The sequence below is a fragment of the Anomaloglossus baeobatrachus genome, chromosome 5 (genome assembly GCF_048569485.1).
Source record: "Anomaloglossus baeobatrachus isolate aAnoBae1 chromosome 5, aAnoBae1.hap1, whole genome shotgun sequence".
NCBI classification, from domain to species: Eukaryota; Metazoa; Chordata; class Amphibia; order Anura; family Aromobatidae; genus Anomaloglossus; species Anomaloglossus baeobatrachus.
In genome coordinates, this window is record NC_134357.1 from 371,368,113 (window position 1) to 371,380,143 (window position 12,031).

Below are 12,031 nucleotides of genomic sequence, written 5' to 3' on the forward strand. Positions count from 1 at the left end.
ACTGTCCAAATATTTCTGGACCTAACTGTATAAGTTAAATTAATTTTAACACAGATTTTAATACTTTAGGTCAGGGCTGGACAATGTGCGGTCCAGGGCCACATCCGACTCTCTGGCTGTTCCAGTCTAGCCTGCGGAACGAGACAGCCAAAGGGCTGAAAATAGTGACCCAGGGGTTGCACCAGGCACACCCACGCTGCCCATCTGCTGCCGCCCATTTTCTGATTTCTCCGCTATCTGCATGTCACAATTTAATAATGAGGGATAGGGGCCCCTATGCTGTCCCTCATGCTAGGGGGCCCCATGCTATCTCGGATTTATAGTTTATTAAAGAGATTGTCCAGACACAAGGTCATTACCTGGAGGCCAAATTCTGTAAAAATAATAAAATAAATTGTATTCACCTGCTGTCACCCTTCTGGAACCAGCGCAGGACGTCCTGTGCTCTGTGCCAGCATTAATTATGTCACCATTCTATGAGAGATAGGACCGCTGCACCTGTCATGCAGGCAGTTCAAGTCACCTGACTGCTGCAGCTGATCACAAACTGCAGCAGTCCTGTGTCCGGTAGAACGGTGACATAATTAATGCTGCACAGACTACAGGACGGTCGACGCTGGATCCAGGAGTGTGACAGCAGGTGTGAATAATTATTTTGTTAGTTTTACAAAGTGTAACCCCCATTAGATCCTTTTGTAAGACATTTTCTTTACAGTACAGGTATTATATCACACAACTCCTTTAAAGGGAACCTGATAGCTAATACCCATGAGACGTGGGCAGCCTGTACCAGGCAGTGGCTGTACGATCTCAGCCGGGTATGTGTGAACCTGACAGCTGATACCCATGAGCTGTGGACAGTCTGTACCAGGCAGTGGCTGTACGATCTCAGCCAGGCATGTGTGACCCTAAAACACTGCGGAGATTCAGAGAAATATATTAATAGATGTCGGGGAGTGAGCCACATGAAATACTAGTTGTACAGATGTGATGTCTGATACAGGCTGCTTGATCCACGGGTGACATGTATCTACTGTCAGGCTCCTTGTAAGCAGTGCTCTATACCACAGGAGGGGACAGCAGAGAAACAGAGGAAATACAAAAACAGCGGCACCATAGACATCATTAAAGAAGATCTCACTAATTTCTTTACTGATGGAATATGTGTATACGCATGTAGTGTCATATTATACTCACCTACCGGCACGCTCTCTGGTGACCAGCGCTGTTCTGCTCCTCTTCTCAGTGATGTCATGCCACTCTCTCTGGTGACCAGCGCTGTTCTGCGCCTCTTCTCAGTGATGTCATGCCACTCTCTCCGGTGACCAGCGCTGTTCTGCTCCTCTTCTCAGTGATGTCATGCCACTCTCTCTGGTGACCAGCGCTGTTCTACTCTTCTCACTGATGTCACCGCTCTCCAGTATCTAGTGCTGTTCTGCTCCTCTTCTCAGTGATGTCTAGAGATGAGCGAACAGGTCGCGGTTCGGCTCAAGGTCGGTTCGCCGAACGGGGGTCCCGTTCGAGTTCGGTTCGTCGAACGTTCGACGAACCGAACTCGAACCAATAGGCTATAATGGGAGGCAATCACAAACACATACAAATGCATTATAAATGTACACAAACAGTTAATAAACATTGCCATAACACTTACCGGTCCTCGCGATCCCTTCTGCACTCTGTCTCCTGCCGCTATTCCATCCGATGATCGCTTAATCCTCCCGGTGACGGCACTGCCAGCAGAGATGCAGGACCTATCATGACGTCAAAATAGCCATGTGACCAGTCACGTGGCTATTATCTCATTGGCTACAGACTGGTCACATGACTATGACGCGTCATGTAGGACCTGCGAGTGCATCTCTCCGGTACACGGTGCACATATGTGTATCGCCGTGTACCGGCGACATGCTCTAGCACACGGTCGACTCCCCGTTCCGTTAGGGACCGGCTGACACAGCCGGTCATTAACGGAGATCACCGTTGCCATAGCAACGCAGTTAGCGGTGACGTCACCGCTAACCGCGGCTCCGAGAGCACCGTTGCTATGGTAACGCGTCTGTCAGCGTTACCGCTGTTACCGCTGACAGCCAGCACTGATCACTCACGGAGTGAAGGCTGCACGCTGCTTCCCGATTGTAGTGAGGATTGTAGTGAGGATGAGGTTCCCCAGCCCCAAGTGATGAGCTGGTGAACCTCATCCTCACTATAATCGTCACAACTACTACACTAGTGAGGATTGTAGTGAGGATGAGGTTCCCCAGCCCCAAGTGATGAGCTGGTGAACCTCATCCTCACTATAATCGTCACTACTACTACACTAGTGAGGATTGTAGTGAGGATGAGGTTCCCCAGCCCCAAGTGATGAGCTGGGGAACCTCATCCTCACTACAATCGTCACTACTACTACACTAGAAAGAAAGAAGACAGAAGAGCAGGATCGTGGAGGGCTGACAGGGGGTAATAAAGATAGAGTCTCTAATGTGTCTGTGTATTTATTTCTATTAAAGTATTTTTCTCTGTGTGGTGTTTTTTTTAACCCTTTATTGGAGATTCTTAATGGCCGGGTCAAACGTGCCTGACATTAAGAATCTCTGGCTTAATACTGGCTAGTAAAACAAAGCCAGTATTAACTCATGATTACCCAACAAGCCACCCGGCTCCAGGGCTGTTGGAAGAGTTGGATACAGCGCCAGATGATGGCGCTTCTATGAGAGCGCCATTTTCTGGGACGGCTGCAGACTGAAATCCGCAGCAGAGGCGCCCAGAAACCTCGGGCTAACCTGTGCTGCGGATTCCAATCCCCAGCTGCCTAGTTGTACCCGGCTGGACACAAAAATGGGGCGAAGCCTACGTCATTTGTTTTTTCATTATTTCATGAAATAAGTGAAATAATTAAAAAAAAACGGGCTTCCCTATATTTTTGGTTCCCAGCCGGGTACAAATAGGCAACTGGGGGTTGGAGGCAGCCCGTGGCTGCCTGCTGTACCTGGCTAGCATACAAAAATATGGCGAAGCCCACGTCATTTTTTTGGTGGGCAAAAAAATTCTGCATAGAGTCCTGGATGGAGTATGCTGAGCCTTGTAGTTCTGCAGCTGCTGTCTGCTCTTCTCCATACAGACAGACAGCAGCTGCAGAACTATAAGGCTCAGCATACTCCATCCAGGACTGTATGCAGAAGTTTTTTGCCCCCTGAAAAAATTATGTGGGCTTCGCCATATTTTTGTATGCTAGCCAGGTACAGCAGGCAGGTACGGCTGCCCCCAACCCCCAATTGCCTATTTGTACCCGGCTGGGAACCAAAAATAAAGGGAAGCCCTTTTTTTTTAATTATTTCACTTATTTCATGAAATAATGAAAAAACAAATGACGTAGGCTTCGCCCCATTTTTGTGTCCAGCCAGGTACAACTAGGCAGCTGGGGATTGGAATCCGCAGCACAGGTTGGCCTGAGCTTTCTGGGCCCCACTGCTGCGAATTGCAGTCTGCAGCCGCCTCAGAAAATGGCATTTTCATAGAAGCGCCATCTTCTGGCGCTGTATCCAACTCTTCCAGCACCTGCCTGCTATACCTGGCTAGCATACAAAAATATGGCGAAGCTCACGTCCTTTTTTTGCAGTTTTTTGGCAAAAAAAATAAAAAATGCTTCCCTGGATTTTCCATTGCCAGTGAAGGTAACACCAAGCAGTGGGGGTTAGCAGCCAGTAGCTGCTTGGATTACCCTTAGCTAGCAATACAAAAAATGCAGCGGGAGCCCATATATATTTTTTTTAATTATTTATTTAAATAACTAAAAATGAAATGGGCTTCCCTGTATTTTGATTGCTGGACATCACAGTGCTGTAAAAATAAATCTTTAAAAAAATGACGTAGCGCTCCGCGGTATTTTTGATTCTCAGCGCAGATAAAGCAGACAGCTATGGGTTGCCACCCCCATCTGCCTGCCGTTACCTTGGTTGGCAATCAAAATACAGGGAAGCCCATTAATATTTTCTATTTAAAAAATAGTTAAAAAAAAAATGACGTTGGGTCCCCCCATTTTTGATAGCCAGCTAGGGTAAAGCAGACGGCTGTAGCCTGAAAACCACAGCTGGCAGCTTTACCGTTGTTGGGGATCCAATGTGGAGGTCCCCTCAGGCTCTTTTTTATAATTATTTTATAAATATTAATAATTACACAATAAAAGTAGGGTCCCCCCCAAATTGGATCACCAGCCAAGGTAAAGCGGACAGCTGTGGTCTGGTATTCTCAGGGTGGGAAGGTCCATAGTTATTGGGCCTTCACAGCCTAAAAATAGCAGGCCGCAGGCACCCCAGACGTGGCGCATCCACTAGATGCGCCAATCCTGGCGCTTCACCCCAGCTCATCCCGTGCCCTGGTGCAGTGGCAAACGGGGTAATAAATCGGGTTGATACTAGCTGTAAAGTAACCTGAGATCAAGCCCAGCAGTTTGTGATGTCATGGCGTCTATTAGATACTCAACATCATAAACTGTCAGTACTAACAAAAAAAAAAAATCGACAAAAGAAATTTATTTGAAAAAACAGTCCCCAAAACATTTCCTCTTTCACCAATTTATTGTAAGAAAAAAAATAAAGGGGTCCCACGACGACTCTGGACCGTCTAGAATATGGGGGGGAGACACTCAGGGAACGTATCCCCCATTTTCTAGGAGTGAGGACCCTTCATGTGAGGAGTGTGGGTGCAATGAATCTGCACTCACTCTTCTCGGGTCCACAGCAGCAGAGTCCATGTCGTAATGGTTGCTACCAAAGCTGCAATGCCCTGCTCATGAGGTAAGGGCATGCCTAATCAGGAGAACTACTGTAGAGGAAGCTCTGCTCACTGGTATATAGGTGCTCAGAGGTAGTAATAGATAAAATTAGTGAGTAACCTCGGCACTCTAAATCTCCCAGACTAAGTCAGTAAGTCACAACGGATAGTAATGCAAAATCACTCTTTATTGGTCTGTTTTAAGAAAAAATTTTTTTTCATAAGCATATATGTTTTTGTCCAAAACAAGTTACAAATGATGTTTCGGCCTGAGCCTTTGTCAGATTGGACTTATCTGCATGTAATCATGAAAAATGACAATAATCAGTATCACATAAGAGTGAGAGAACAATAACATAAACTCGAACAATGTAGAGGTACAATTGGGATGCAGCAAAAAAATTGCAACACAGCAAGAAATGAAACACATGATACAAATGTCATAATACAGTACAAGGACAATATAGTAATGACAAATATGGGGTCAGAGTAGGCTTAGACAGCTCTGGTACGAAAGAGATGTCAATCATAAAGTAACATGTGCAGTAGGTGTAAAGCTACAGTATGCATGGCAGAGCTAATGGGTAGACCGACCATAGAAAAAGAACGGAGAAAAAGTGGAGAAAAAGTGGAGAAAAAGTGGAGAAAAAAATGGAGAAAAAGTGGAGAAAAAGTGGAGAAAAAGTGGAGAAAAAAGTGGAGAAAAAATGGAGAAAAAGTGGAGAAAAAGTGGAGAAAAAGTGGAGAAAAAGTGGAGAAAAAATAGAGAAAAAGTGGAGAAAAAAATGGAGAAAAAGTGGAGAAAAAAATGGAGAAAAAGTGGAGAAAAAGTGGAGAAAAAGTGGAGAAAAAAATGGAGAAAAAGTGGAGAAAAAGTGGAGAAAAAAATGGAGAAAAAGTGGAGAAAAAGTGGAGAAAAAAATGGAGAAAAAGTGGAGAAAAAGTGGAGAAAAAGTGGAGAAAAATGGAGAAAAAAATGGAGAAAAAGAGGAGAAAAGTGGAGAAAAAGTGGAGAAAAAGTGGAGAAAAAGTGGAGAAAAAAGTGGAGAAAAAATGGAGAACAAGTTGAGAAAAAGTGGAGAAAAAGTGGAGAAAAAAATGGAGAAAAAGTGGAGAAAAAGTGGAGAAAAAGTGGAGAAAAAATGGAGAAAAAGTGGAGAAAAAGTGGAGAAAAAAATGGAGAAAAAGTGGAGAAAAAGTGGAGAGAAAGTGGAGAAAAAGTGGAGAAAAAAGTGGAAAAAAAATGGAGAAAAAGTGGAGAAAAAGTGGAGAAAAAATGGAGAAAAAGTGGAGAAAAAGTGGAGAAAAAGTGGAGAAAAAGTGGAGAAAAAAGTGGAGAAAAAAATGGAGAAAAAGTGGAGAAAAAGTGGAGAAAAAGTGGAGAAAAAAATGGAGAAAAAGTGGAGAAAAGTGGAGAAAAAATGGAGAAAAAGTGGAGAAAAAGTGGAGAAAAAGTGGAGAAAAAGTGGAGAAAAAAATGGAGAAAAATGGAGAAAAAGTGGAGAAAAAGTGGAGAAAAAGTGGAGAAAAAAATGGAGAAAAAGTGGAGAAAAAATGGAGAAAAAGTGGAGAAAAAGTGGAGAAAAAGTGGAGAAAAAAATGGAGAAAAAAATGGAGAAAAAGTGGAGAAAAAGTGGAGAAAAAGTGGAGAAAAAATGGAGAAAAAGTGGAGAAAAAGTGGAGAAAAAGTGGAGAAAAGTGGAGAAAAAAGTGGAGAAAAAGTGGAGAAAAAGTGGGGAAAAAGTGGAGAAAAAGTGGAGAAAAAAATGGAGAAAAAGTGGAGAAAAAGTGGAGAAAAAGTGGAGAAAAAGTGGAGAAAAAGTGGAGAAAAAAATGGAGAAAAAGTGGAGAAAAAGTGGAGAAAAAGTGGAGAAAAAATGGAGAAAAAGTGGAGAAAAAGTGGAGAAAAGTGGAGAAAAAAGTGGAGAAAAAGTGGAGAAAAAGTGGGGAAAAAGTGGAGAAAAAGTGGAGAAAAAAATGGAGAAAAAGTGGAGAAAAAGTGGAGAAAAAGTGGAGAAAAAGTGGAGAAAAAGTGGAGAAAAAAATGGAGAAAAAGTGGAGAAAAAGTGGAGAAAAAATGGAGAAAAAGTGGAGAAAAAATGGAGAAAAAGTGGAGAAAAAGTGGAGAAAAAAATGGAGAAAAAGTGGAGAAAAAGTGGAGAAAAAAATGGAGAAAAAGTGGAGAAAAAGGGGAGAAAAAGTGGAGAAAAAATGGAGAAAAAAATGTAGAAAAAGTGGAGAAAAAATGTAGAAAAAGTGGAGAAAAAATGGAGAAAAAGTGGAGAAAAAGTGGAGCACCCTTTGGTGCCTTTCATGTGGCACTAAGGGGTGCTTAGCTTTGTATTTAGCCAAAAAAATGAAAAAAAAAAATGACGTAGGGTTCCCCCTAGTTTTGTAGCCAGCTAGGGTAAAGCAGACGGCTGCAGCCTGCAGACCACAGCTGGCAACCTCACCTTGGCTGGTAATCCAAAACTGAGGGCACCCCACGCTGTTATTTTAAATTAAATAAATAATTAAAAAAAAACACGTAGGGGTCCCCCAAAATTGGATCACCAGCCAAGGTAAAGCAGACAGCTGGGGCCTGATATTCTCAGACTAGGGAGGTCCATGGTTATTGGACTCTCCCCAGCCTAAAAATAGCAGGCCGCAGCCGCCCCAGAAGTGGCGCATCCATTAGATGCGCCAATCCTGGTGCTTTGCCCCAGCTCATCCCGCGCCCTGGTGCGGTGGCAAACGGGGTAATATATGGGGTTAATACCAGATGTGTAATGTCACCTGGCATCAAGCCCTGGGGTTGGTGAGGTCAGGCGTCTATCAGATACCCGACATCACCAACCCAGTCAGTAATAAAAAAAAATAGACGACAAACACATTTTTATTTGAAAAAAACACTCCCCAAAACATTCCCTCTTTAACCAATTTATTAGAATGAAAAACAAATCCAGGTCTGGTGTAATCCAAGGGGTTGCCATGACGATCCACACTGTCCCAGTCAATGAAGAGCAGGATGTTCCCCATTGGCTGGGAGAGCAGTGCAGTGACCTGAGCTAACATGAATGGGTCAGCCCAGGTCACTGCAGGGGATGACAAGTGCTGCTGTCAGCGAGGTACATTACCTGCGCTGATCTCCAGCACACTGACAGCCCCTGTCACTGAGTTCAATGACCGGCGCCTTCACACCAAGTATCGCGAGAGGCCCGTGACGTCACCGCTAGTCAGTCTCGGGTCGGAAGCGAGAGAAGTTGATGTGACAAGCGGCGGCCATGGAGGAAAGTGACAGCGCTGAGGTCGGGATGGCGGGACTTCATCACCGCAGGTAAGCCAAGCGGGACCGTGTGTGTGTGTGTGTGTGTGTGTGTGTGTACGTGTGTACATGCCGCGGGCAGGAGGGGGTGGAGTGAGCTGAGCGGGGAAGTGTGGGCTTCCTGCACGTAACTAGGATAAACATCGGGTTACTAACCAAAGCGCTTTGCTTGGATACCCGATGTTTATCTTGGTTACCAGCTTGTGGCAGGCTGCCAGCGAATGCTCCTGCACACTGTAGCTGTAAAAAGCCCTGCTTTTTGCTGCTAGAACTGTTCTCGAACGTATCTAGAACTATCGAGCTTTTGCAAAAAGCTCGAGTTCTAGTTCGATCTCGAACAGCCCCCAAAATCACTCGAGCCTAGAACTGGAGAACCTCGAACCTAGAACCGCGCTCAACTCTAGTGATGTCACGCCACTCTCTCTGGTGACCAGCGCTGTGCTGCTCTTCTCAGTGATGTCACCGCTCTCCAGTATCTAGTGCTGTTCTGCTCCTCTTCTCAGTGATGTCCCCGCTCTCAAGCATCTCCGGGTCACACTGCTCTGCAGGACCTGAAAGTGACTTACAATGTAAGTCTATGGAGAGTTAGAAAGGCTTAAAATTGTAAAAGACTTCTGGCTCAGAGTATAGTGTGACCCAAGATACCGGAGAGTGGTGATTGAATTCAGGAAAGTAGAAGAGCGGCATTAGGTGAGTATATAAATACACTCACATACATTACTTGCACAGACACACACTCCATCAATAAAAAAGTGAGTAGGAGGCTTCTGTATATGAATGTATTCACCTATATGATCGCATGCGACTTCACCACATCCAGCCTTGTTTACAGTTGTAATGGAGCTAATATAATATGAGCATATAGGTGAATACAAGGATGTATACAGATAAATACACGGGCATCACACACACACATATGTGCAGAAATACATAGACATGACACATATACAAACATATTAGACATATAGATGAATGGATAGATAGATAGATTAGATAAACAGATAATAGATAGATAAATGGATAGATGGATAGATAGAATAGATACACAGATAATAGATAGATAGATTAGATACACAGATAATATATATATATATATTATCTGTGTATCTAATCTATCTATCTATCTATTATCTGTGTATCTATTCTATCTATCCATCTAATATGTGATAAATGGATAGAGGAATATATAGATAATAGATAGATAGATTGGATACACAGATAATATATAGATAGATAGACAGATAGATTAGATACACAGATAATATATAGATAGATAGAGGGATAGATAGATAATAGATTAGATACACAGATAATAGATAGATTAGATACACACATGTGTTGCAGTATAAGATATGGAGAACTATGGGGTGAATTATAATATAAGGAGAACTATGGAGTGAATTATAATACATGGAGAACTTTGAGAAATTCATTATAATAATTGGAAATCTACTTTATATATGGGGTTGCATTATAATATATGGAGAACTATGTGGTGCAGTATAATATATGGAGCACTATGGGGTGAATTATAATACATGGAGGACTATGGAGGTGCATTCTAATAAATGAAGGGTTATGTGGGACCCTTTATAGTATATAGAAGGCTATGTCGCAGCCATTATAGCATTTGGAGAACTATATACAAGGGGGGACAAAGATACAAGCAGAGGATGGGAACGTTTTGTGCTGAGGGAAAAAGGCTCTTTCCCTCAGCACCCAGCTTTCCCATGCTCTGCTATACATCTTCTTTCATCACCCAGCTTTCCCATGCTTTGATATGGGAAAGCTGTGTGCTGAGGGAAAGATGTATAGCGAAGCATGGGGAAGCTGGGTGCCAAGGACAAGATGGATATCAGAACATAGGCAAGCTGGGTGCTGATAGAGGGATTTCAGATCATGGGAAACCTGGGTGCTGAGGGTAAGAGACAAGTGTTAACGTCATTATCCCGTAACCCAAGTGTCAGTGTCATTATCCCATACTCCAAGTGTCGGTGTACGTGGAGAAGGGGGAGGCCAAGGTCTGAACTTTTCACCGGGGCCCATCAAACTCTAGTTACGCCACTGCGGACTATGGCCGGCTTTGCACACTACGACATCGCAGGTGCGATGTCGGTGGGGTCAAATCGAAAGTGACGCAGATCCGGCGTCACTTGCGATGTCGTAGTGTGTAAAACCTTTTTGATACGATGAACGAGCGCGAAAGCGTCGTTATCGTATCATCGGTGTAGTCTCCGACATTTCCATAATGCCGGTGCAGCGACAGGTACGATGTTGTTCCTCGTTCCTGCGGCTGCACACATCGCTGTGTGTAAAGTCACAGGAGCGAGGAACATCACCTTACCTGCGTCCCGGCTGCTATGAGAAGGAAGGAAGTGGGCGGGATGTTTACATCCTGCTCATCTCCGCCCCTCCGCTGCTATTGGCCGCCTGCCGTGTGACGTCGCTGTGACGCCGCACGGCCCGCCCCCTTAGTAAGGCGGGTCGCCGGCCAGAGCGACGTCGCAGTACTGGTGAGTGCATGTGAAGCTGGCGTAGCGACAATGTTCGCTACGCTAGCAATCACAAGATATCGCACGTACAACGGGGGCGGGGACTATCGCACTCGACATCGCAGCATCGGCATGCGATGTCGTAGTGTGCAAAGCCGGCCTATCAATATGGCATCCAATTTGTATATATGCATACATTACAATTCTGTAAGATGATTAATAGCTGCACATGGATGACAAGTGAGAAAAAAAATCACCCCACTTTTCTGGATGAGATTGGGACTGATTTTTTTATACTCTCGGGTGACCACAGCCTAAAAACTACAATATAGTGCATTAGGAAAAGAGATAAATAACACAACTTTATTCTGTATATAATTACGAGCACAGAAATACCAAATTGTTTTTTAGATTGTACTACACTAAAACAGAAACCTTTAGTGAAAAAAAGTTTTGTTTTAGGTTACTATATTCTAAGATCTAAAAATGTTTTCATTTTTTCTTCACTGGAACTTTTTAGGGCTTTGTGTGATATGAGCTGTAGATCCTATTGATACCATTTTGCTGGGCATATAACTTTTTAATGGATTAATATTCCAGTTTTTGTTGTTTTTTGTGGGGTGGGGTGTGAGGCAGGGATGTGGAGTCGGAGTTAGAGTCGGTATAAAATAGACCGACTCCGTCTCCTAAAATATATACCGTATTTTTCGGACTATAAGACGCACTTTTTTTACCCCAAATATTGGGGGAAAGTAGGGGGTGCGTCTTATAGTCTGAATGTGGCTGTGGGGAATGAGGGTGCTGAGGCGGAGCGGCTCATCTGTGGCATGAGCAGGCTGTAGCAGCCTGCCGTGACCACAAGGGCCCGCTCATTTCATATGCAACCCCATCCTCCCGCCCATCATCCCTCAGCACTGAAGCCGGCGCTGACAGGTGGGCGGGATGATGGGCAGGGGGTGCGCGCATAGTAAAGAGCTGACCCGCGTGATCACCCCTGGCAACTATAGCATGGAATGATCATGTGCGGCTGTATTCACTGCTCCCCGTGTATCATCATCAGCGCGGGGGGCAGTGAATCAGTATACTCACCTGTCACTGTTCCCCTGCAGCATCACGATCTCCTCCTGTCTGCCGGCCAGCTGATCTGTGTAGAAGCGGTGAGCACAGCGATGATGTCATCCCTGGGCGCACCGCTAATCTCCACACAGGTTAGCTGACAGGCAGACAGGAGGAGATCGCAATGTTGCAGGGGAACGGGGACGGCTCCACACTCTAGCAGCATTGCTGCCGGGACTGACAGGAGGAGCAGCGACGCTGCATGGAGCTAGGAAAGGTAAGTATAAATGTTTATTTTTTTTGTGTGCCACATGTAGAGGGTCATATAGCAAGATGAGGGTATATAGCAGGGTGGATGGGGGTATACAGCAGATGGGGGTATATAGCAGGATGGGGGTATATAGCAGGA